This window comes from Ochlerotatus camptorhynchus, unplaced genomic scaffold (assembly GCF_037179485.1).
Source record: "Ochlerotatus camptorhynchus isolate MF236.1 unplaced genomic scaffold, CSIRO-AGI_Acam_v1.1 ptg000449l, whole genome shotgun sequence".
Lineage (NCBI taxonomy): Eukaryota > Metazoa > Arthropoda > Insecta > Diptera > Culicidae > Ochlerotatus > Ochlerotatus camptorhynchus.
Genome location: NW_027040935.1, coordinates 16,574 through 39,256, shown reverse-complemented (window position 1 = coordinate 39,256; position 22,683 = coordinate 16,574). Strand labels below are relative to the sequence as shown.

Genomic DNA, 22,683 nt, shown 5'->3' with positions numbered 1-22,683 from the left:
ACCTTCTATTATTTAATAAAGAAGTAAAGCAGTAAAGTTATTAAATGTGTTCAATGTCGATAAGCTTTCCGCAAAATCCGCACTTCAAAAGCTATAAAACCGCACAAAATTTGCGACACTTGTAACAGCCCTGCAGTTGGCTTCGGCGTGCCAGAGAATTCCTAATCCACCTAACCGGACCTGAAGAAACGGAAAGGAGCGCGACTGGGATTAGACGGGCTAGCCTTATGAAGCTCTCTACTGACATACAATATAGCATGGTTGCAGCAACCTTATATTTCACCTATTTGTCCCTAAAGATCACTAATTTACACCCGACACCCTAGGTAGGATAATGTCATCGCAAATAACAACAATTCCCGTTGAATACATAGTGCGAAAAATGCTCTTGAATTACCCCAAACCGTCTCATCACAACCTACGCCTCGGTCAGCGTGGCCCGACCGATCGTTTTCGGCATCTTTTTATTGGTGGAATCCTCGAGCTCATTCGGTTTGTAGTAATGCGGTGCCGCCTCCAGCAGCCACTTGCTTTCGATTTCAATCACCGACCGCATGTACTCCTTCGTCGTAAACACCAGCTCGTGGTACAGCACCCAACGAGGCAGTTCTTCGAACAGTGCCGAATTCGGATGGATCATCACCGTCTGATTGTGCTTGGCCGTTTTGTAGTGACCCCCCCTTGGAGAGCCGAGCGACGTGATAAAAGTACCCGGCTGTAATAGCCTTCCGGATGTTGGTCGTTTCCGGCAGACTGGAAACCATTTCGATTTCGACTCGCTGCATTAACCCAACCAGCTGCTCCCGGACATCGACTCGCTGCATTAACCCAACCAGCTGCTCCCGGACATCGCGAGCTCGTTTCATCGAACGGAACTGAATGAAATTTTCGTAACTCCACTGAGTGCTGTAGTCCGATTCGGCCCATTGATTGTAGACCTGCAGCAAACTCAAGTGGTCCCCGTGCATGTGGTTGAAGTTCTTCCGGGCCGTATCTGCGTGGATGATTTTATCTTTCGGTCGGTAGAAGATGGCTCCATTCACCGATAGCATTGCAGCGATGGCCACCACCTCCTCGGAACATTTGTACTTTTCACTAGCAAGCAGCATTTTTGCCATCATGAGATCGACCGGAAATTCCGCCATCCGTCGTCCAAGTTTGGTCAGTTCACCGTGGTGATTCAATGCCCCTAGGGCGTAAAGTTGCTCCAATGCCAAAACCAACGTTTCATGTGGTGGAGGATCGAGGAAATCGAAATGAAGCAAATCGTTGATTCCAAGAGCTTTGAGCATTAGCACGGCATTGCCCAGGTTTATGCGCTGAATTTCCGGGACGGTGTTGTCTTCCAGCTCGTGTTTGTATGCCCAGACTGTGTACAGACGAAAGCACTTGCCAGGGGCAACGCGCCCTGCTCGACCTGCACGTTGATTGGCAGACGCTTTCGAAATGGGCACGACCATCAGGGTCTCCATCCCGGTTCTGGAGTTAAAATTATTTTGCTTTGCAAAGCCCGGATCGATCACGTACATTATGTTATCGATGGTTAGTGATGTCTCGGCGATGTTGGTGGCCAGTACGACTTTCCGGGCGTTCGGTGGAGTTGGATCGAAAATTTTCGCCTGCATGACCGAAGGCAGATTGGCATAAATGGGAAGAATGAGTAGTTCCTTGAGTTTGGAACCCAACCGCTTGACGCGATCCTGGAGCATCTCCTGGCAGGCTTCGATTTCCTCTTGTCCTGGAACGAAAAAAAAAATGTAATTTTTTAACATCGCATAGAAATAGACCCACTTACCAGTTAAAAATACAAGAATGTCTCCAAGAGGCTGAGTGGCATGAATCTGTAGAACCGACACCACACATGCATCGATATAATCTGCTTCCGGTGCTTTGGTGTAGAAGACATCAACCTAGAAGAGAAAAAGTTAGATTTTACAGCAAAACACAAAGCAAGTCAAATCTAACTACGTACCGGAAAACGACGACCAGGAATACGGAATATGTTCGCATCATCGAAGAAATCCGAAAACTTTTCCGCATCCAACGTGGCACTGGAAATCAGTAGTTTCAAATCCAACCGAAACCGCACAATGTCCTTCACCAATATAAACTGAATGTCCGTGTGTAACGTACGCTCGTGAGCTTCATCGATAATCATCACACTATACGAAGCTAGGTCCGGTTCCGAAAGAAACTCCCTGTGCAACGTACCATCTGTCATGTTTTTAATGACAGTCCGCTCGGATGTGCAATCCTCGAAACGAATACTATAACCAACTTCGTTGCCCAACTTGACGCCCATTTCCTGTGCAACACGTGCCACCACGGACATCGCTGCCACGCGACGAGGCTGAGTACATCCAATCTTCTTGCCGTCGTTTGTAAACCCAGCTTCATAGAGATACTGTGGAATCTGTGTCGTTTTTCCCGAACCCGTTTCTCCTTCGATAATAAGAATCTGGTGTTCTTTTATAGCGGCTATGAGATCCTCCTTGAATGGAAAAACTGGAAGTGATTTCTTCGTTTCCTCAATGTCCATCTTCTTCCTTTCCGCCTCAGATACCGGTGCTTTCCGGTCCTTTTCTTTAGTTCCATCCAGTCGGAGTGCCTGGACGAAATCAATCTGATCATCCAACAGCAGTTCATACTCTTCAGCACCAGCACCACTTGCGAACCTCTTCGTTTTTGAAAGTAAATTTCACGCACAGTCTGACGTTTGCTTACGGATTTTACCATAGGAGCACAAACGAAGTGACAGACGACTAACTGGCGAAGAAATCCATTAAAATAATGTGGTTCACTGTAATAGAATTTTATTGGAAGCTTGTGCCATCATCCACCAGATGGGTTAGTTTTTTTTGTTTTGATTTGAACAAAGTTGATTTTGTGTACAATGATTTTTGACAGTGTGCAAAGAGTGCGTATCATTTTGTCATTTTTTTATGCATTTCAGTTTTGAGTAGAGTGAAAGAGATAGAACCAAAACATTCCAGTACATTTGGTGAAAATGCTAGTTCAATCTAGTAGTAGCACAAACGAACCCACATACAGCGGGCTAGTCGCCCACGGCTCGCCCCCGGACCGCTCGGCGGACGGGGCGGACTTGGGCGACTCGAACCTCGCGGTGCCACTTGGTGCAAATTTGGTCGCCGGCGCGCCGGGGGCGACCATATTTGCAACATTTGGGCGCCTGAGGCGAAAACGATACCTGTCAAAAAACTGATCGTTTTAGCCGCTTTGGTCGCCCTTTGTCCGCCCCCAGCTGCCCCGGCGCGCTACCCGGCGGCTGTAGTTTGTGCACCACCATTTTCTTTCTTTTTGCGATTTTAATAATAAAAAGTAAATAATGTTGAACCCTTCAAATGACTTTATTTAAAATTCCTTTAAACATACATACAAAAATAATTCTTATAACTAAAATATTTGATTTTTTTGCATATACATATCTTAAAATAACAATAATAACAAACAAACTTACAATCTACCCAAAATCAGACGATATTCCCAGGGATGCCTCATCATTCAGGTTCAGGCCAATCCCGGGTGCCCTGGGGGAAGCATCCAGTAACTGATTAGATTTTATTAGGTTTAACCCCATGATGCGACACATCGAATTACATGAGAATTCAATGAATGGTTCAATAGAACTCAAATTTAGTTCCAAGAACCACTTTGGCCACATCCGGACATATTCCGGGTGTCCCGGGGGAAGAAGCCAACATCTAATTAGAGTCAAACCCATCATGCGACACATCGAATTACATGAGAATTCAATGACTAGTTCAATAGAACTCAAATTTAGTTCCAAGAACCACTTTGGCCACATCCGGACATATTCCGGGTGTCCCGGGGGAAGAAGCCAACATCTAATTAGAGTCAAACCCATCATGCGACACATCGAATTACATGAGAATTCAATGACTAGTTCAATGGAACTCAAATTTAGTTCCAAGAACCACTTTGGCCACATCCGGACATATTCCGGTTGTCCCGGGGGAAGAAGCCAACATCTAATTAGGGTCAAACCCATCATGCGACACATCGAATTACATGAGAATTCAATGACTAGTTCAATGGAACTCAAATCTAGTTCCAAGAACCACTTTGGCCACATCCGGACATATTCCGGGTGTCCCGGGGGAAGAGGCCAACATCTGATTAGAGTCAAACCTATCATGCGACACATCGAATTACATGAGAATTCAATGACTAGTTCAATGGAACTCAAATTTAGTTCCAAGAACCACTTTGGCCACATCCGGACATATTCCGGGTGTCCCGGGGGAAGAAGCCAACATCTAATTAGAGTCAAACCTATCATGCGACACATCGAATTACATGAGAATTCAATGACTAGTTCAATGGAACTCAAATTTTGTTCCAAGAACCACTTTGGCCACATCCGGACATATTCCGGGTGTCCCGGGGGAAGAGGCCAACATCTGATTAGGGTGAAACCCATCATGCGACACATCAAAATACATGAGAATTCAATTTCTGGTTCAATGGAATTCAAATTTAGTTCCTAGAACCATTTTGGCCACATCTGGACATATTCCGGGTGTCCCGGGGGAAGAGGCCAACATCTGATTAGGGTGAAACCCATCATGCGACACATCAAAATACATGAGAATTCAATTTCTGGTTCAATGGAACTTAAATTTAGTTCTTAGAACCACTTTGGCCACATCTGGACATATTCCGGGTGTCCCGGGGGAAGAGGCCAACATCTGATTAGGGCCAAACCCATCATGCGACACATCAAATTACATGAGAATTCAACGACTGGTTTAATGGAACTCAAATCTAGTTCCTAGAACCACTTTGGCCACATCCGGACACATTCCGGGTGTCCCGGGAGAAGAGGCCAACATCTGATTATGGTCAAACCCATCATGCGACTCATCAAAATACATCAGAATTCAATTTCTGGTTCAATGGAACTCAAACCACTACAAGAACCAGAACAAGAACCACTTTGGCCACATCCGGACATATTCCGGGTGTCCCGGGGAAACCCGAATAAAAATTTACGTTTGCCTAACGTTTGATGTCTACATCAGCATCGAAATAAAATATATTCCTGGCATCAAACATTAGAAAACATTGCTATTTAGATGTAACGTGAAATAAAATTTTGCTATTCAAATGTTGTTCTGACGTCGAGAATTTTAATCGAATTTTTATTTTTTAGATGATTTTAGACGTACAAAACGTTAAAATTTAACGTTCTTCGGGTGTTTTCAAATGTAGATGCTTCCTGATGTTGTCAAATGTACAAGACATTAAAACAAAATGATTTTCGGGTGTTTTCAATTTTACTAAGAACTTATTGTTTTCGGATGTTTTCAAATATGCAAAACATTAAAATCTAACTTTTTCAAATGCTTTCAACCATACAACACATTAGAATTACAAACATGATTTTGTAAACAGTACACACCATTGTTGTTAGATAACGTTATAGAAATGCATACATAATAGTCATAGCTAAAGCTCCCGTTCCCCACCAGTCAGTTAACTGACCTTAGCTAACCTAATATCATTGTAGCAACTCTCTATGCGGCATTGGAACCATGCCATCAGCGCGCTAAGAGTTATTAGACTACTGACATAGGCGCCAATTCGTGGATGACGAGGCACTAGGTGACGTTACAGCGAACTTGACGATTGTTGTATCATTTTTTAACGTACTACCAGACAATGATGCGTAGTGTTTACATGATCAAGTTTCCAACTCTACTACAATCTACAATCTACAATCAACTGGAAATCGATATCCGACGCCATTTTTAAATCAAATATGGGATATATTGTCATATACCGTTGATACCATTGACATCGATATGGGTATTTTTGGAATCGGGGTGACGTGTAGATATAGGAAATCGATATCCGACGCTACTTTGAAATCCAAGGTGGAGGATTCCTGTTGCAGAAAAAGTGTCAAATATCCATAAATATGGGTATTTTTAGAATCGGACTAATGACTAAAGGCCGCTAATCAATATCCGATAAGTTTTTGAAATTAAAGATGGCGGCTTCTGGTTTAAGAAAAATTGGGAATGCTGTCAATTATCTATAAAATGGGTATTTTTGGGATCGGGTGACGTCTAGAGATTGGAAATAGGCATACGACGCCATTTTGAATTCCGAGATCCAAGAAGAGATTGGGAATTACTATCAAATATCAATCAATATGGGATTTTTTTGAAGGTTTTCGGAGGTTGTCGTCTAGAGAAAATCGATATCCGATGCCATTTTGAAATCAAATGTGGCGGCTTCCAGTTTCATAAAAAGTGAAAAATAATTTCAAAAGTCCATAAATATGGGTATTTTTGGAATTTGGGTCACGAATAGAGGCCAAAAATCAATTTTAACATAACTTTAACCTAACATTTACTTCCCAACAAACAATTGCCTATTGAAGAAACGACTTCTTGACTATTTTATATCACTTCATGCTTAATAATACTTGTACTATTTTAAATATTAATGTTCACACAAATCTGGAGAATTTATTCAACTACAACATCGAAGTATTTGGTGTTGAATAAGGTATGTCGAGAAGCTTTTCTTCGACTTACAAAAATTGTAACAGAGCTTATTCGATCAAATTTTTGATTATTCAGCGTAAATTAGACATCATTACTTCCTTAAACAGCGATGACATAAAGGTGTATATAGACGCTTGATTATTATGTGAAATAATGTTTCATTAGACACTATTCTACAATTATTAAACGATTATTAAATTACGGGATAATTTAACTTAAACTTAACTTAAACTTAAGTTAAACTTAACTTAACTTCAACTAAATTTTCACTTAACTTTAAATAAACTTTAACATAACCTTTACTTAACTTTGACTTAATTTTAACATAAATTAAATTTTAACATAACTTTAACCTAACTTTAACTTAACTTTAAATTTTAACTTAAATTAAACATAACTTTAACATTAACATAAATTTAACTTAAACCGAACATTAACTTAACATATCTTTAACTTAACGTAATTTTAACTTAAATTTAACATAACTTTATCCTAAAATTAACAGAACTTTAACTTAACTTAAGCATTAACTTTAACTTTAACATAACTTTAACTTTAACATAACGTTAACTTAACTTAAATTTAACTTAACTTTAACTTAACTTTAACTTAACTTTAACTTAACTTTAACTTAACTTTAACTTAACTTAACTCAACTTTAACTCAACTTTAACTCAACTTTAACTTAACTTTAACTCAACTTTAACTTAACTTACTTAACTTTAACTTAACTTTAACTTAACTTTAACTGAACTTTAACTTAATTTTAACTTAACTTAAACTTAACTTTAACTTAACTTTAACTTAACTTTAACTTAACTTTAACTTAACTTTAACTTAACTTTAACTTAACTTTAACTTAACTTAACTCAACTTTAACTCAACTTTAACTCAACTTCAACTTAACTTTAACTTAATTTTAACTTAACTTAAACTTCACTTTAACTTAACTTTAACTTAACTTTATTTTAACTTTAACTTAACTTTAACTTAACTTTAACTTAACTTTAACTTAATTTTAACTTAACTTTAACTTAACTTTAACTTAACTTTAACTTAACTTTAACTTAACTTTAACTTAACTTTAACTTAACTTTAACTTAACTTTAACTTAACTTTAACTTAACTTTAACTTAACTTTAACTTAACTTTAACTTAACTTAACTCAACTTTAACTCAACTTTAACTCAACTTTAACTTAACTTTAACTTAACTTTAACTTAAATTTTAACATTACTTAATTTTTAACATAACTTTAAACTAAAATTAACTTTAAATTTTAACTTAAATTTAACATAACTTTAATATTAACATAACTTTATCTTTAACCGAACATTAACTTAACATATCTTTAACTTAAACAAAACCTTAACGTAATTTTAACTTACATTTAACATAACTTTATCCTAACATTAACTTAAGCATTAACTTTAACTTTAACATAACGTTAAGATAACCTAAACTTAACTTAAACTTAACTTAAACTTAACTTAAACTTAACTTAAATTTAACTTAAACTTAACTTAAACTTAACTTAACTTTAACTAAACTTTAACTTAACTTTAAATAAACTTTAACATAACCTTAACTTTATTTTGACTTAAATTTAACATAACTTTAATTTTAACATAACTTTAACCTAACATTAACTTAACCTTAAATTTTAACTTAAATTTTACATAACTTTAACATTAACATAACTTTAACTCAAACTGAACATTAACTTAACATAACTTTAACTTAACTTTAACTAAACGTAATTTTGACTTAAATTTAACATAACTTTATCCTAAAATTTACTGAACTTTAACTTAACTTTAAGCATCAACTTTAACTTTAACATAACGTTAACTAAACTTAACTTAAATTTAACTTAACTTAACTTTAACTTACCTGTAACATAACTTTAACTTAAATTTACTTGAACATAATTTTAGCAAAACTTCACCTTAAATTGAAACAAATTCAACATAAATTTAATTTATTTTTAGCATAACTTTAACTTTAACATAACTTTAAATTTAAATTAATTATAACTTAACATTACCATAACTTTAACTTTAACATAAATTTAATTTAAATTTAATTTAAATTTAATTTAAAGTTAACTTTAACATAACTTATACATAAATTTGAATAAACTTCACCTTAACATAATTTTAACTTACCATTAACTTAACGTTAACTTAAATTTTACTTAACTTTAACTTAACGTTAACTTAACTTCAACATAACTTTAACTTACCTTTAACTTAACTTTATCTTAAACATAAATTAACTTAACTTTATCTTAACATAAACATAACTGTAACTTACCTTTAACTTAACTTAAACATAACCTTAACTTAACTCTAGCTTAACTTTAACGTAACATTAACTAAATTTTAACTTTTGTTTTAACAAATGTTTATCTTACTATTAACAGAACTTTAAATTTAACATAACATTAACTTAACTTTAACTTTACTTTAACATAATTGTAGCATGAAATTAACATAACTCTAACTTAATTAGCCGAACTTTAACTTAACTTCAACATAATTTTAACTTTAATTTAGTTGTTACATACTTAATTTAACTTAACATTGAAATAACTTTAACTTTTACTTAATTTTAATAAAAATTTAACTTAAATTTACCTTAAACATAAACATCGGGATCCGGCATCGGCATGCGTTGCATCAGTAAAGATGCTTAACTCAGCCGGATTCCTCCAGCGGATCAGTGGAAGCAGCCGGCGTAATTAGTGGAAGCAGTCGGCTGAAAAAAAAGTATTTTAAAAAATCATCAAATCAAATTCATCTGTCTGTTAGAATTTGTAATTACTTTCCAATATTGATCCGTTGGAGGAATCCGGTTGAGTTATGTATCCTAACTGATGCAACGCATCAATAAGGATGCTCAACTCAGCCGGATTCCTCCAGCGGATCAATTTTGAAAAACAATTACATCAAAATTGATCCGCCGGAGGAATCCGGATGAATTAAACATCCTTATTGATGCGTTGCATCAGTAAGAATGCTTAACTTAGCCGGATTCCTCCAGCGGATCAATTTTCAAAAATTATGTCAATTAATAACACAAACAGTTTAATACTTACCCTATTCAACTTCTTGTTGCCAGCTCTACCTCCGATAATCCGAAATTGTACTGGATCTGGCTGAAAAAAATGTCAATATCAATTATCATGCACAATTTGCATGTAGAATATTTACCATATTTACCTTCCATATTCCATTAGCTGCTCTCCCAAGATGGCCATCGGAGGCCATTTTCGTGGCGCGGATAAAAAAAAACACTTCTCCACTCGCACGATATAAAAAGATGACTGACAGCCGCCGCGAAAAAAAATCACAAAAAAATGGCTAAGTTCCATCCGCCATTTGGTAGCCCGGCGCACGAAATTACTCTAGCGGGGCGAGTCGCCTTTCGTCCGGATCCCGGAGCGCCATTTGGTCGCCCGGCGGATGAAATTACTCTAGTGGGGCGAGTCGCCCTTCGTCCGCATCCCGGAGCGCCATTTGGTCGCCCGGCGGATGAAATTACTCTAGCGGGGCGAGTCGCCCTTTGTCCGCATTCCGAACAAAGGGCGAACGATCAGTCTTCAAGTCGCTCAATGTCAAATGACGTCACTTTTTCGCCGGCAATTCGTGTGGGAAGTTACAGACGACTTTCTCCGAAGAAATTAATTAAAATAATGTGGTTCTCTGTAATAGAATTTTAGTTCACCTTTCGCCCCTCACCGCCAGGTTCGCTAGTATTTTTGTTTTGAATTAATTCAAGTTGGTTTTGTGTGCAATGATCTGGCAACTCGCGTTCTCGCTCGCATTGACGGGGTGCTGTTTTCTCACTCATCGAAGGAAATTTTGATTAGAGTGAGAAAGTAAGGAACAGTCAGTGCGGGAGCCGTGTGCGTTACTATAGGTGCGGCAGAAGGAATGTAGTCGACTCTTTTGTTCTCACGGTGTTCTTACACATAATCCAACGTTACGTCACACTATATTATGCATAAGAACGTCGTTATAATGAAAGAGCTGACTTGTTTCCTTCTGCCTCACCAATCGCTTTGATCACAGCAATTGCGATTCTCCGTCGGTTCGTTTCGCTGCGCGAGTTAAAGTTTTGATCGTCGGAGGTTCTTTTTAAATAAAGATCTATTCACTACTGCTACCTAAAGACTACTTCAATCAATAATTCCTACAGAGAACCTAGCACTCGCGAAAAGTGTCCACTATGCAAGTCCGGAGTCCAATCGATCACCCGATTGCGGAATGCTGATGAAGCTCGCTGCTGTTGCCGTTCTGTGCATCCGTCCTAGATGCTGACGAGAGCACCGACGATGGAATTTGCCAAGTGCTGTTGGTACCGGCGTTAACTCGCCCCTCCTTAGTGATGAACCTCCAGGGGCATCGTATATCCAAATGAAGATGTGTTTAGGTTTCCGACGTTTTTCCAGGTTCCGATTTTCCACGATGATCGTTGGTGTTTGGCATCGTCTCTAGTTTGGTATTTGTTGTTCTGCGGGAGAAAATGCTGAGGAAAATAATGATACCGATTATGGGGAGGATGGTTATCCCTCCAAAAAGGGACTAGTGTGGGAAATGCAGACTGTAGCTTTTTAAACGGAGTAAGTCCAAATCTTTCCGTGTTTCTGTTTGCAGTTTGTGGAGATGTTCCATATACTAAGGTTCAATATAAAACTGTCCTTGGAAATAGCTACTCCGTCCAGATGAAGGTGGACCGGATTTCCAGCAGTGGCTCGAGTTCTACCGGCATACGAAATGTTGTTGATTCATATGGTGCAATTCTCGTATCGAATCAGATATCATTCAGTGAGAATTCTTTCATTGGTGCTGCAATCTGATGATAGGGTGAAATTGCTCATTGAATTCACCAGTAAATAATACTAATCGATGGGAACAATCTCCTGCTGTATGGGATTTGATGAATAGTTGCAAATGGCTGGTCTCGCATCTATTAGGTTTGGTATGCATGTAGACTCGGTTACTTCAATGTCCTCAATTCGATAAATGATGGGTTCTAGGTTCTTGACGATAAATTTCTGTGTCGGATGGATCAGGAAAGATCTCTATGTGGTGTGGATTTGTTGTTGGTTGTGGAATGTTGGGAAAACATAGATTCTACGAAAAATTCTGGGGTCTAACTTCGGCATCTTGATGAATAATACGATCTCCTTGCGGTTGATGGCGATTGCTTACGACTTCGGAATAGGCATAGGTTACGACTTCGGAATTTGAGTGAACTGTAATATTTTCTCTCTCTAAATCTCTCCAAAACATTTCAATTTCATTTTTTGATAGAATTTTTTCATTTAATAATACTACTTCTGCTAAGGCTATGGTATCAATAATGTTGTTTATTTTATCATTTAATTCCTTAAGGTTGAAAAGAATATTTATGGAATATAGTTCCGAAGTTTTTGAATTGAACAGTTGAATAGCATCTTTTGTTTTAAATACTGTCTCTTTTAACTGTAATGTCATTTCTCGGTTAATCTTTACTTGTATATTGTTATTTGCTACGAGATTGTTAATGGTTGAATTGATTAACTTTAAATCATCTGCGTCGGGGTATCCGGCAATAAATTTCCAAACTTTTCCTACTGCGTCCCAACGTTTCTGTATCTTGGTTTGTAAAATAGTTCATAGTGAGAGGTTTATGTCGTCAAATTTTTGGACTATCATATCTGTAAACTGCGTTTTTCCTACTTTATTAAATTTATCTCTCAAATCGGTTACATGGTGGTTCAAGATTTCTATGTTAAAATGATGTAGGTAATTATAGGAATGAATCTGAATTCTGCTAACACCTTGTTCGAAAACAAAAATTGGTTGATCTATCTTTTGTATTTGTAGCGTCTATGTTTGTCTCAATAGTATTGGAAGTATAAAGATTGTCAACATCTTCCGTTGAACTTTTGAGGATGATTTTGGGATGGTCTTCGCTGGGAACTTCTGCCTGTGGAGAGAAACCAGGCAGTCCCTTCGGGGTTGTCCTGTTTGCGGCGATGCTACTGGGGGCCCTGATGACGATCGAGCCGGATGGCTACGGTGTCCTGATTTCTGCTTTGGTTGCTACGGTGGGGCTCGTGGTACCCGTTTGTGATATGTGCTTGGCTCCTTGGACCAATCGCTGGAATCTCTGATATTCCACTTTTGATGATGCTTCGCACTAGCACTGAGTTTACGATTTTTACCGCGGAACTTATACGATTTCCACATCGGCAGGTCCCTATTCGGGCGCCAGTTAAAGTTTTGAACGTCGGAGGTTCTTTTTAAAAAAGATCTTCTCACTACTGCTGCTACCTAAATACTACTTTATTCAACCAATAATTCCTACAGAGAACCTAGCACTCGCGAAAAGTGTCCACTATGTTAGTCCGGAGTCCAATCGATCGCCCGATTGCGGAATGCTAATGAAGCTCGCTGCTGTTGCCGTTCTGTGCATCCGTCCTAGATGCTGACGAAAGCACCGACGATGGAATTTGCCAAGTGCGGTTGGCACCGGCGTTAACTCGCACACGTTTTCTGCTTTCCTTCAGATGTCGTGCACCATTGTACCTTACAATGCTACATCCATTCATGTAATGTTGTTCGCAAAATTGGTGTATATCACAAAGCGTAATATTACACAGCCTGTGGAATGTCCTACTCATACACAGCAAAAAAAAAAATGTAACATCGATCAACGTAATTCAAGCTGATGTATGGAATAATGATGTAATAGCAAAAAGCAGATACAGTAATACATCAATGGATGTAATTTTGTTCACAAAATCGATGTACATCGTACAACGTAATATTACACAACCGGCGGAATGATCTCTGTGCAGCTGTTTGGATGTAATATTCCACAACTTTTTTTCTGTTTACACACTTAGATTATTTTACAGGAGTCAGTATTTTTAACTGGGTTTTTAAATTGCTGAATCAATGAAATCGACAAATTTTATTTTCTATCATTATGTGAGATTAGCGGCGCCAGTAGTGATTAATTTTGTAAGCGTGATTGCCTCTCACTCCAAAAGGCCTGTGTTCAGTCCCAGTCGGTGCAGCCGGATTATCTGAGCCATAAAATCCTCATCACGCCTTCCTCCGTAAGGGAAGTGAAGCCGTCCCCGGTTCATGAGTTGATGAGTCGATAGGTAGGGTCCAGGTATGAGAGCTAGCTTGCTGGCGTTGGTAGCATTGGTGCTCAGCACGGAAAACCAGATCGACGGAAAACAAATCAAAGGAAGAAAGAAAAAAAGAAATGAGATTAACAGAACTATATCTGTACAAGTTCGGAATAAGTTTCATATTTTTGAATTTTCTGCAGAGTTTTAAACTTTTATCGAACAGTCCGCAATTAAAAACCCAGTAAAAACATTACTGACTGGATTAGTGTGTATATGTTATGTGCAACTTATCTGTTGTAATATTCAACGAATTGGTTCGGTATTGGTGCTTAGTTGAAAGTTCACAATCGCATAAATTGTTTCGTCCACGTCTTTGGAGTCGTCAGCAACATCTCGAAGCGCTGCCAATAGTTTTACGAATTTAATATCAATTGCAGCCGAGCAGACTCCGGCATCCTTAAGGCAGTTCTCCACGAGTCTTATCAAATAACTATCCGTTAGAAAATCGAATCCGTATTTGCACTTGAAGTTGACGACCAACCGAGCAGGGTCCAGCATTTCTCTTCCGGGGAGTAGCTGCACAGCAACCTGTATCCAATTGACCAAAAATCGCAACCCGGAGTCCAGCAGCGATGGCTTCTTTTCGCATCCCAAATCGTCCAGAGTTAGCATTTTATGCCTCAGAAATCCATTGACCAATCCGACCAGTTCTGGACTGATTTCCTGCCGGCCTTGGACATGGTCATAGCCAAGTTTATAACTATCGTTGAAATGTAATCCACAACATTCCAACTGGAGCTTCCACAGCGGGAGCAAATCTGGGCTTGATTCCTGGGGCAGTATTTACTGAATTTGACCAACGATTTGCACAATTCAATGATCGGCTCGGTTACCTCCGAAGCCTGCTGCTTAATTTGATCCAAATGTATCCGCAGTTGAAGTGAGATGAATTTAACGATTTCTACCAAAATCTGATCCGGAGGGGATTTCCCACTGAGGATTTTCAATTTCTCTGATAGGGATTTCAGCGTTTTCATATCCAGAACAGAGCTGTTTTGAAAGTTGAGATACACAGCAAAAAAAAAATGTAAAATCGATCAACGTAATTCAAGCTGATGAATGAAAAAATGATGTAATAGCAAAAAGCAGATACAATATTACATCAATAGATGTAATTTTGTTCGCAAAATCGATGTACATCGTACAACGTAATATTACACAACCAGCGGAATGACCTCTGTGCAGCTATTTGGATGTAATCCCAACAAACAATGCACAGTCACAAATAAGCATACACATTGAATAAATGCTGTATAACAGTGTACAATGCTGAATAAAACAAGATGTCGAATTATGTGCTGAAAAAAGCTCATTGAGATCGATAGATTCGCCTTTATTACGCCGTTTGCTCTGATATGATTAATTTACTTATTAAAAGCTTTATAAACGTTGACTGTCTTCCTGATTCAGAACCAGAAGTTTGATCTAATAACAAACTGAATAAGTATAATTTGCACATGCATTGTCGCTTTAATTCGACTGTTTTCAATTGCTTTAATAAAATGCTTTATTAGACGTCTTATAAATAGTTTCTAGCTCCATTATTAGATTTCATTGCATTGCTTTACAATATTGCTGTATAAAGGTGAATACAGTCAGCAAAATAGCTCTAATACCACTATGCGTCCATGTTTTAGTTGAATGCTTTGTAAATGCATTATAAACGACGTATTAGGTTCATTATTCCACAACACTGCCCAAAAACAATTCAGAGTTACAAATAAGCATATAGATTGAATAAATGCTTTATAACAGTGTACAATGCTGAATAAAACGGGTTGTCAAATTATGTGCTCAGAAAACCTCATTGAGATCGATGATGCACCTTTATTCCGCTGCTCTGATTTGATTAATATACTTATTAAAATCTATGCAAACGATGACTGTCTTCCTGATTCAACACCAGAAGTTTGATCTAATATCATACTGAATAAGTGTAATTTGCACATACATTGACGCTTTAATCCGACTGTTTCAATTGATTTAATAACATACTTTATTATACGTCTAATAATTGTTTTCTAGCTCCATTACTAGATTCCATTGCATTGCTTAACAATATTGCTGAATAAAGGTGAATACAGTCAGCATAATAGCTCTTATACCACTATGCGTTCATGTTTTAATTGCATGCTTTATAAATGCTTTACAAACGGCGTATTCATTCATTATTCCACAACAGTGCTTCAGGCTAACAACAAAACGAAATTGGACACATAGTGGTTACCGTTTCCGCTTTCCAAGTAGAAGGTCGCGAGTTCAATCCCAGCCTCAACCCTTTTTTTATTTATTTTCTACACCTAATTAATTTAAATCGTAATCATAGATCGTATCACTCACGACAACCAATTCATAGATCTATCGAAAAGAATAGCATCCTTTCCATCGAAATTAGAGAGATGAAGAGGTAACGTTGGTCTAATGTTAAACATTCATAATCATTCTCACATCTCCTTGAATTAGCTAGAGTTACGGCTGGAATTGCTGATAGGTTTTCAGATTCAAGCTTTTATTGCTTATTTAGCTGCTCATATGATGTATCTAGGATAGCTCAGATGGCAAGGCAAGCGGCTGGTGATCGGAAGGTTATGGTTCGAATCCCATATAAATGACATGTGTGTGTATGTATATAATGTAATAAATTCGACAGAAATAATGACACAACAATCACTAACGAGAACAACCCTGCTCTGTGCCGTTCTTATTTTCGGATTAATTATCCCGTAGTTGAATAATCATTTAATAAATGTAAAATAGTGTCTAATTAAACATTATTTCACATGAGATTCAAGCGTCTTTATACACCTTTATACCATCGCTGTTTAAGGAAGTAAGATGTCTAATAAACGCTGAATAATCAAAAATTTGATCGAATAAGCTCTTGTTACAACTCTTGTAAGTCGATTAAAAGCTTCTCGACATACCTTATTCAACACCAAATATTTCGATACTGTGGTTGAATAAATTCTCCAGATTTGTGTGAACAAAGCCTGAACAGAAGTTATTATTAAAAATAGTACAAGTATTATTAAGCATGAAGTGGAATAAAATCGTCAAGAAGTCGTTTCTTCAATAGGCAATTGTTTGTTGGGATATTCAACAACTTTTTTTTCTGTGTACTTACTCAAAATCCACACGGAACTTGCCGTTGGCTCAGATTCTATTCTTTCAAAAATAAGGTAGTGAACTACTTCGGTCTAATCGCCCATTTTGGGCATATCGAGCAGAAAACATCAAATAAATCCATGATTTCAGAGTTAACAAGTCAATTATGGGTTTGGTACGATACTTTAGTCAATTAGCTGTCGAACGAAGTCAATGAGAATGCGTTATATGAAACTTTGCACCCATAATTCACAAAAACAAAAGAAGCGCTCCGACCGAATCAATTTTTATCTTCATCCGAAAGGCCGAAGTGAATTCATTGGCGATTCAATGCGTTAGGCCGAATTTAGAATCCGTAGGCCGAGTTTGGCATCAAGAATCAGTGTTAGACTTTTGACAATATCTCAACGATTGGTTTCTCTTTATTAAATCTTACGGTACGTACAGAAAGGTAAATAAATTTGGAAGCCATCAGTAATAATAACATTTCGTTGACAATCGGTGTTGATGTTGGCTCGATTGCAACTTTTATATCGAAAGTGTACCAAAAGTGCTTCTGAACGTGTTTCGCAGTTGGGAGTGGTGAAATTCGTAAATTCGCGGTTTATGTTCAGTGAAAATTCCGTTCAGTGAAAAATCACAAAATTGCTCACCAAGTTCCCTTTTTTTGCCGTTCGACGACGACGGGCATGCGAGACAAAAATAAGCATCGTGAATGTACTCCCGGATGTATTGATTTGGTGAGTACGTTCCAGTTGAAGATTGTTCTTATACATATCTCGATTGCATTTTCGAGGGGACGTCCAAAGAGCTTTGAGATTTAGGCGTTGTTGCTTTTGCGGGCAGACGAGTTGGTCGCCGGTAAGGGTCAGTAAGTGCTGCCAGCAGATGAATCAAGAGGTATTCGAAACAAAATTGGTAAGAAATGTCCATTCAAATCGATTTATTACAGTGGAACAAATTTGAAAACTATATACGTGCCAGATTTGGAAATAATATTTTTTGAATCTGGAAGTGTGTTTATGATACCATTATCCATTTGATAAAGGTAAAGTGAACATGCGGGGCTTATTGTAAGTAAAAGTGACCTCGGAGTGGTCGTGAATTACCAGGCATTCTGAAATGGGTCACTGGAGCTGCAATAGAGCTAACACCTTCTAACTCCCGGACTTAACCTGCTTTAATTTAAGGGTAATAAAAAGCAGTTTTCTTCCATAATAACACTGCCGGACAGTGGGGGTTAGATTGTACACACACACACACACACACACACATCAGTAATAATAACATTTCGTTTGATGCTAAACTGTGCTAGATTAAGAAAGACTAAGTGCGCGTTATGCTTAATAGGCCGGAAAGGGGGTAGTTAACCCTACTAAGAATCTCCACTAATTGTAAGTACTGCTTGGAAGCCTCACCCAAGCTAAGAATTATTTCCAAATAAGGCAAACTCTTGTGGAATAATTCTGCCATTTCCATCTCGCTAAACTTCTCTATATATCACTTATGCGAAAAATTTCGCTGCCCGCTTCTGATACACACTGAACAGTCGATAAAGCAGCGCCGTTGAGTTATCGAACACATCGTTGTAGATCCCTACTGCTTTCGCCCGGATCGCGAAATCGTCAGACTCGGACCAATGCCGCAACAATCGAATTGTGGTGGAGCAGATCACATCCATTCGTATGTGCATCGTATATCGCCTTGAGCACCATCCGACTCACCCTTAGCAACAGCTCCGTGTGCTCTTCCGCCCAATGGCAATCTTCCAGCAAGCAAGCGCATTGCACTAATATGTGTCGTTTATTCTGAAAAAGTAAAATTTATTACACAGAATCCTTCTAAACAAAATCAACTCAGGCATAACATTTGATAATGGCACAAAAGCATTTGTAAACAAACTTTCTAAGGCCCTTTACACGCGAACCAAAGTACGCCCACGCAAACCAATACCACTTTCGGAAAGGTGATAGTTGCCCCTATCCGATGATGTTGGTTTGCGTGGGCGTACTTTGGTTCGCGTGTAAAGGGCATTAGAAAGTTTGTTTACAAATGCTTTTGAGCCGTTATCAAATGTTATGCCTAAACTAAACTTACCACCTTCCCACTGAACTTCAACGCCAAATTATGAATTCTAAGCACAAAGCTGTATCGAATTCCATCCACCGCCTCGCGACACACTCCAATCAGGTACCTCAGTGTTTCCAGCAGGTCCTCCTTCCTATCACCATCCTCCGACTCCCCGAAGACCGTCAACAGTTCCACTACGGATGAGCGAATGCATACCGAGTATGCCCGGGTTCTGTCAATGTCTTCTCGGTCGCGGTTGACTCTGACTTTGGTTAGAAGCAGGGACTGAAGAAATCTGTAGCAACAATGGCAACAAGCGCGATTCATTGACAGCTCAACATCGTTTACTTGTGAGCAAATGTAAACCCGATGTGTTCACCCCTAATCATTTTGGCTTATGATCTTTTATTATGCAAAAGCAAAGCAGATAACAACTAAACGTCATAATGACATGCTGTTTGACAACAGGCTCTCCCTTTCAATTTTTGTTAGAGAAAAAGAGATAACATACGGTACCTCCTACTTTAAGCTAGTACATATGAGTAGATAGTGTTGCCGTGAGGTACACTCGAAAATTTCAAATGTAAGTGCGTCAAAGCAAATTTCGAGCCGCTCCGTCTGTCACTTCGTTTGTGCTACCACAAACGAAGTTACAGACGACTTTCTCCGAAGAAATTAATTAAAATAATGTGGTTCTCTGTAATAGAATTTTAGTTCACCTTCCGCCCCTCACCGCCAGGTTCGCTAGTATTTTTGATTTGAATTAATTCAAGTTGGTTTTGTGTGCAATGATCTGGCAACTCGCGTTCTCGCTCGCATTGACGGGGTGCTGTTTTCTCACTCATCGAAGGAAATTTTGATTAGAGTGAGAAAGTAAGGAACAGTCAGTGCGGGAGCCGTGTGCGTTACTATAGGTGCGGCAGAAGGAATGTAGTCGACTCTTTTGTTCTCACGGTGTTCTTACACATGATCCAACGTTACGTCACACTATATTATGCATAAGAACGTCGTTATAATGAAAGAGCTGACTTGTTTCCTTCTGCCTCACCAATCGCTTTGATCACAGCAATTGCGATTCTCCGTCGGTTCGTTTCGCTGCGCGAGTTAAAGTTTTGATCGTCGGAGGTTCTTTTTAAATAAAGATCCATTCACTACTGCTGCTACCTAAAGACTACTTCAATCAATAATTCCTACAGAGAACCTAGCACTCGCGAAAAGTGTCCACTATGCAAGTCCGGAGTCCAATCGATCACCCGATTGCGGAATGCTGATGAAGCTCGCTGCTGTTGCCATTCTGTGCATCCGTCCTAGATGCTGACGTGAGCACCGACGATGGAATTTGCCAAGTGCGGTTGGCACCGGCGTTAACTCGCCCCTCCTTAGTGATGAACCTCCAGGGGCATCGTATATCCAAATGAAGATGTGTTTAGGTTTCCGACGTTTTTTCCAGGTTCCGATTTTCCACGATGATCGTTGGTGTTTGGCATTGTCTCTAGTTTGATATTTTTTGTTCTGCGGGAGAAAATGCTGAGGAAAATAATGATACCGATTATGGGGAGGATGGTTATCCCTCCAAAAAGGGACCAGTATGGGAAATGCAGACTGTAGCTTTTTAAACGGAGTAAGTCCAAATCTTTCCGTGTTTCTGTTTGCAGTTTGTGGAGATGTTCAATACTAAGGTTCAATATAAAACTGTCCTTGGAAATAGCTACTCCGTCCAGATGAAGGTGGACCGGATTTCCAGCAGTGGCTCGAGTTCTGCCGGCATACGAAATGTTGTTGATTCGTATGGTGCAATTCTCGTATCGAATCAGATATGATTCAGTGAGAATTCTTTCATTGGTGCTGCAATCTGATGATAGGGTGAAATTGCTCATTGAATTCACCAGTAAATAATACTAATCGATGGGAACAATCTCCTGCTGTATGGATTTTGATGAATAGTTGCAAATGGCTGGTCTCCCATCTATTAGGTTTGGTATGCATGTAGACTCGGTTACTTCAATGTCCTCAATTCGATAAATGATGAATTCTAGGTTCTTGACGATAAATTTCTGTGTCGTATGGATCAGGAAAGATCTCTCTGTGGTGTGGATTTGTTGTTGGTTGTGGAATGTTGGGAAAACATAGATTCTACGAAAAATTCTGGGGTCTAACTTCGGCATCTTGATGAATAATACGATCTCCTTGCGGTTGATGGCGATTGCTGTCTTGGCATAGGTTACGACTTCGGAATTTGAGTGAACTGTAATATTTTCTCTCTCTAAATCTCTCCAAAACATTTCAATTTCATTTTTTGATAGAATTTTTTCATTTAATAATCCTACTTTTGCTAAGGCTATGGTATCAATAATGTTGTTTATTTTATCATTTAATTCCTTAAGGTTGAAAAGAATATTTATGGAATATAGTTCCGAAGTTTTTGAATTGAACAGTTGAATAGCATCTTTTGTTTTAAATACTGTCTCTTTTAACTGTAATGCCATTTCTCGGTTAATCTTTACTTGTATATTGTTATTTGCTACGAGATTGTTAATGGTTGAATTGATTAACTTTAAATCATCTGCGTCGGGGGATCCGGCAATAAATTTCCAAACTTTTCCTACTGCGTCCCAACGTTTCTGTATCTTGGTTTGTAAAATAGTTCATAGTGAGAGGTTTATGTCGTCAAATTTTTGGACTATCATATCTGTAAACTGCGTTTTTCCTACTTTATTAAATTTATCTCTCAAATCGGTTACATGGTGGTTCAAGATTTCTATGTTAAAATGATGTAGGTAATAATAGGAATAAATCTGAATTCTGCTAACACCTTGTTCGAAAACAAAAATTGGTTGATCTATCTTTTGTATTTGTAGCGTCTATGTTTGTCTCAATAGTATTGGAAGTATAAAGATTGTCAACATCTTCCGTTGAACTTTTGAGGATGATTTTTGGATGGTCTTCGCTGGGAACTTCTGCCTGTGGAGAGAAACCAGGCAGTCACTTCGGGGCTGTCCTGTTTGCTGCGATGCTACTGGGGGCCCTGATGACGATCGAGCCGGATGGCTACGGTGTCCTGATTTCTGCTTTGGTTGCTACGGTGGGGCTCGTGGTACCCGTTTGTGATATGTGCTTGGCTCCTTGGACCAATCGCTGGAATCTCTGATATTCCACTTTTGAGGATGTTTCGCACTAGCACTGAGTTTACGATTTTTACCGCGGAACTTATACGATTTCCACATCGGCAGGTCCCTATTCGGGCGCCAGTTAAAGTTTTGAACGTCGGAGGTTCTTTTAAAAAAAGATCTTCTCACTACTGCTGCTACCTAAAGAGTACTTTATTCAACCAATAATTCCTACAGAGAACCTAGCACTCGCGAAAAGTGTCCACTATGTTAGTCCGGAGTCCAATCGATCGCCCGATTGCGGAATGCTAATGAAGCTTGCTGCTGTTGCCGTTCTGTGCATCCGTCCTAGATGTGCGGTTGGCACCGGCGTTAACTCGCGCACGTTTTCTGCTTTCCTTCAGATGTCGTGCACCATTGTACCTTACAATGTTACATCCATTCATGTAATGTTGTTCGCAAAATCGGTGTATATCACAAAGCGTAATATTACACAGCCTGTGGAATGTCCTACTCATACACAGCAAAAAAAAATGTAACATCGATCAACGTAATTCAAGCTGATGTATGAAATACTGATGTAATAGCAAAAAGCAGATACAATATTACATCAATGGATGTAATTTTGTTCGCAAAATCGATGTAC

The 22,683-nt window shown here is 38.5% G+C and overlaps 1 pseudogene; it reads right to left on the bottom strand.

Annotated features, from left to right (window-relative positions):
• Positions 1 to 190: 190 nt before the first annotated feature.
• On the bottom strand, positions 191 to 3,171 carry LOC135711980 (probable pre-mRNA-splicing factor ATP-dependent RNA helicase mog-4; annotated as a pseudogene).
• Between the last annotated feature and the right edge of the window lie 19,512 nt (positions 3,172 to 22,683).